Source organism: Octopus sinensis, linkage group LG1 (assembly GCF_006345805.1).
Source record: "Octopus sinensis linkage group LG1, ASM634580v1, whole genome shotgun sequence".
Taxonomy (NCBI): Eukaryota; Metazoa; Mollusca; class Cephalopoda; order Octopoda; family Octopodidae; genus Octopus; species Octopus sinensis.
The window spans coordinates 43,564,332-43,570,017 of NC_042997.1; positions in this window are offsets into that span (position 1 = coordinate 43,564,332).

Sequence of the window (5,686 nt, forward strand, 5' to 3'; positions counted from 1 at the left end):
GCCTCACTCATTACAGATGTATTTTCTTTTGTTGGTAAGCTTTTAATTATTTGATAGTGCGTAGATATCTTGTTCGTCTTCATTTGCTAAATAAAGACGAAAGTATCCAAGCAGTTATGGTTGAAAAGCTTCGTCAAAGACATATTCTTTGGCGGCCACCTATCTGCTATGATTATGTTATGCAGAATTTTATTGGAAGAAGGAAATGTCAGCTTTGCCTTTGTCTCAAGCTTTTTTCTCCATTCTCTGAAATAAACAATCTCCAGATTATATTAGAAACCTGTCCCGTTTCTCAACGATCTACATTGCTCGTATTTTAGTATGCGGTCATCGTCTATTCATATGACATACCATGTCTATCGCAGGTGGTGACAGTGAATCAGTGCTTCCATAGTTTCTGACGTAGCTAGCGACATATCTGTAGCGGGGAAATTTTCAAGCGACAATGAGTTGTCTTTACACACACCGGTTGTCTCTCTCTCTCTCTCAACACACACACACGCGCGCGCGCACATACACTCACACATACATACACACACACACACACACTGTTGTACAACACTCGAGCGTGTTATACAGGCATTCGTACAGCAATCCATGATATTTATAAAGTCGTTTATTACTGATCTTTTATGCAAACACAAAGCGACTAAGTGCGTTCGGAAGCTGCAGATCAGTTTAACGGCCTCTTGAATGGTGGAGAAGATGGGAACGGAACAAAATTTAGTAATGATGGATCACATGGGAAAACTGCAATATTTTGGCCATGTTTTCAGGGACCCAGGCTCTCTGTGCACGCATCCTCGAAGGCTGGGTGGAAGGAAAACGGGTCTATGGGTAACAAAGACGATTGACCGATGACATCAAGCAGTAGACAACCGATAATAATGCTGATTTCTGCCACAGCATTGAGTTCTTTTGTAAAGCATCAAATTAACGGACATAAACTGTTGTAGTAACGCCATTTTGGAAGTCTTCAGCGCGTATGCGCAGAGTTGGATTCTTCCGGGAGGCCTGCCGGAAGTTCCCTCATGCGCATGCGTAGAAAACTAGTAGCAGTAAAATCTCCCGCGTATCGACCTCTCTCGAATGCTGACAGTCGAACAGGACGGTCGAGTTTTAACATCTCTCCCAAGCTGCCACCTCGTGGCGTTGCTACACTATGCTAGAACAGACAGGATTTGCCTCATTCCACTTGACCACCGCAGCGAGCTCCTTGGCTACCGATTCGCCCGGAAGAAAAATGTATATATTGCGAATCCAGAAATAAAATATTTATGCTGTTGAAGATATTCAGAAGTCTTGGCTTTTCCTTCGATAAATAATTTAATGTAAAGGATGAGAGCTGCACCCATTCAGTGTCACAGATCTTTCATCCTGTTACACTGTTATCAGCTGGTTCACGTAAAAAATATGGAAAATAAGCTCGAATTGATTTTCAGTGTTGTTCTGTAAATGTTGTTTAGCTCTTACCCCAAGATCGGGCCCAAGATCTGTTTGATGCGCGTTAATATAGGTGATAAGGCTGAATGATAAACAGAAGACTAAGAACAAGAAAATAGTACAAATTTGCAAAAACAAATTTGCGGAACCATGACTGTAATTCGATTATATATAAATTTATCTAAATTTAATTAGTAAAGCGGTGACTAACATAATGTAGTGAGATAAGTTTTAATTAATTGAATTTACTTCCATACTGAGGTGAGACAAAATCAATGGTTAAATGGCTAATTCTGATTAAAATAAGGTGAAACAGATCTCGATATCAAAACTGATTAAACATTAGAATGCCGTAGAGAATGAATCTCACCTTTGGCAAGACGGGGACAACTCTGGACATATTTTGGCCTTATTATATTTCTTTAGCTAAGCATAGTTTAACTGTTACTACCAGAGCTTGATGACTCGTGAGGTATATAGAATTTTAGTGGATGAACACAAAAGGGAGAACACAACATATCAGGATGATCGGAGCCTGCTACTAAATAACAAATAGCATAGTAAGCCCTAAAAATGTAGTGAACCAAAAAATTTTAGTTAATACTAGCAGTATCGCCCGGCGTTGCTCGGGTTTGTAAGGGAAATAACTATATAAGCATTTTTAGAGAGTTACTTCCCTTATGCAATAGCAAAAAATGCATTAAAATGTGAAAAAATGATGGTAAATTTTTTTAAAAAATCGTAGACTCATCGTAGACATTTTTAGAGAGTTACTTCCCTTATATAATAGCGAAAAAAGTGCATTAAAATGGAAAAAAATGATGGTAAATTTTTTATTAATCGTTGACTCATCGTAGACATTTTTAGAGAGTTACTTCCCTTATATAATAGCGAAAAAATGCATTAAAATGGGAAAAAATTATGGTAAATTTTTTTTTAAATCGTAGACGCGCGCTAATACCCAGAAGGGCTCGATATGAATCCCGACTATAAAATACCCGCTTTTGGTTACACTGCACCGCAAAATGTGGGAGTAGTTAGGAATCTAAATCGTAGGAGACAGACACACAACTTCACTTTTATATATAAAGATTACACCCACAATTAAAAGAACTAATCGTTATCTTACTGACTAATAATTATGGTCAGAAAAGCCTGAGATAGATAATCTTCGTAATTTTAATTAAAACAAGTTAAAGTTTGATTTTCTGGTTATTATATTAATCACCCCTCTTGAGTTATTGGATCTTTTAAAATTTAAATAGCCTTTAAATTGAACCGAGTTCTTCTGAATCTACCGAGGCCCTTTTAAATTTTGGGGGCTCTTTATTATCTAATGCTTTGGATTAGCAAAATTGTCGGGGTTCCTAAACCAATTAGTCCAGGGGTGCCACTAGGGCTAAATCTAACCCCGACTGCCATCAATAGGGGCAGAAATAAGATAAAAAAAACCTTACAGATATGTGTTTGTGGATTATTCTTCTTTCTTGCAGCTTTCCAAAATTTCCTGTCTCTCCCTAGGTTTTCAAACAGGGTCATACTACAAATGTGTGTGTGTATGTGTGCGTGCGTGTGTGTGTTTGCGTGCGTGCGTGTGTGTATGCGTATGTGTGTGTATGTGTGTGCGTGTGTGTGTATGTATGTAATGTGTGTGTGATGTGTGCGTATTGTGTGTGTTTGATCGTATACAAATATTAATGTAAAAAGTTCCGAACGTCTTCAGTGAACAAAAAGAGAATTTGGGATGACACACAGACATATCGATGCACTGAGGGAGTAATTTTAGGAAATTGTATTCTTGTAATAGTAATACTCAACGAAAGTTACGTTGATAAATACATACATACATACATACACATACATACATACATACATACATACATACACACACACACACACACACGGTGGTGGCTGCCCCCTCGTTATCGAGTATGGCCATTGCACAAAGCTTAATCAATGTTGTTATCGTGCAATGCCTGTGCAAGAAGATCTTTTTTAAAGTGAGGAAAGGCTGTGCACTGAGTCAATCCCACTCACAAAGCAACAGCAGCCATAATCCGAAAAGAAGAACAAGTCAACATCATCGGTAACCACTGAGCCGCTGGTTTTATGTCGGAGTTATCCCAGTTACCTGAGTTACCTTCTCCTAGAAGGATGCCCTAACAAAGGCTAGGAGTCCTTCACTCCCAATGGTTTAACTACGCGATCGGGTATTCAGTCCGAATATTTCTATGTTCCCGCGCATGATACAGCCTTAAGACATTTATTGGATGGCCGTTGACTCTCAAGAGTTCCTCCGCCCTTTGACGGGTTTTGTTTTTCATCCCGCAGGGTGTCCAATAAACACCCTCCTGACCAAGCGAGCTTGGTGGGGTTGCCGGTTTAGTCGCCGACGACCCGACCATGCAACAGGTTGTACTGGGTTACATGTTACCAGTAGCACTCGAAAGTGATCTGACATACACATACATACATACATACATACATACATACATACATACATACATACATACATGTATGTATGGGTGTCCGTGTGTGCGTTTATGTATAAATTCTTTTAGTCCTTTATTGTTTTTAGTCATTAAACTGCACACACACAAAGACACAAATTCTTCTGTTCTTTAATTTTTCTTGGTTTTATTAAACTGCAGAGATATTCAATGCATGAATGTGTGTGTAGTTATATCTATCTATCTATCTATCTATCTATCTATCTATCTATCTATCTATCTATCTATCTATCTATCTATCTATCTATCTATCTATCTATCTATCTATCTATCTATCTATCTATCTATCTATCTCCGACCTGTGGGCTTATGTCGAACGACTGCTGTCACGTGTGGGACGTGTCGGTTCATCAGCCGAGTCTATCGTTAATATCGTCACGCCTCTTTCCTTCAAACGGGAAGGAAGAGCTATTTTTATCATACTTGTGGCTATGGCGAAAGAATGTATCTGGTGGACGCGCCTGAAAGGATTAGAGACAAACACTTTCCTCTCTGGTCAATCTCTCATCAACTTCTTCAAGTATCACTTGAAGAGGAAAGTGAGAGTAGAGAGGCAAGTTTTGTCTAGTGAATGTTTTAAAAAAAGATGGGTGAATGTAGCAAGGATGGCACGTATGAATGACGAAGCCACCTTGACTATGATTCTATGAACCGTAAAAATTAATACAGAGAGTTGCTTATTTGCAAAAAAAAAAAAGAAATATGACATGTGACTTCATTGACCGAGGTTACCGCGGTCTTTTCCGTAGGCTTTTCTTTCCACAGGTAAACCTCACCTGTCCTCCCCTTTACACTTCATATTGCCATTTCTGTGCTAACGATTCCTATTGATCCAATTTTTTTTCCTTTCCCTTCCCCCCCTTTTTTAAATTTTATTTTATCCCCCCCCCCTTTTTTTGTCCTCTTTCTTTCCATTTACGATCCCTTTTGATCGAAAACCAAACCCCCTTCTTTTACCACCAAAAGAAAAGCTCTACCTTGTAATTTTTTCCTGTCTGTGTGCAGCCCTGTGTGGCTAATAAAGAAACATATCTATCTATCTATCTATCTATCTATCTATCTATCTATCTATCTATCTATCTATCTATCTATCTATCTGTCTATCTGTCTATCTATCTAGCTGTCTATCTATCTATCTATCTATCTATCTATCTATCTATCTATCTGTCTATCTGTCTATCTGTCTATCTATCTATCTGTCTATCTATCTATCTGTCTATCTATCTATCTATCTATCTATCTATCTATCTATCTATCTATCTATCTATCTATCTGTCTGTCTATCTATCTATCTATCTATCTATCTATCTATCTATCTATCTATCTATCTATCTATCTATCTATCTATCTATCTGTCTGTCTATCTGTCTATCTGTCTATCTATCCATCTATCTATCTATCTATCTATCTGTCTGTCTATCTGTCTATCTGTCTATCTATCCATCTATCTATCTATCTATCTATCCATCTATCTATCTATCTATCTATCTATCTATATGTGTGTGTATGTGTATGTGCCTGTGTGTGTGTGTGTGTGTGTGTGTATGTATATACTACGGCACTCCGTCAGTTACGACGACGAGGGTTCCGGTTGATCCGAATCAACGGAACAGCCTGCTCGTGAAATTAACGTGTAAGTGGCTGAGCACTCCACAGACACGTGTACCCTTAATATAGTTCTCGGGGAGATTCAGCGTGACACAGAGTACAACAGAAATACAGGTACAACAGAA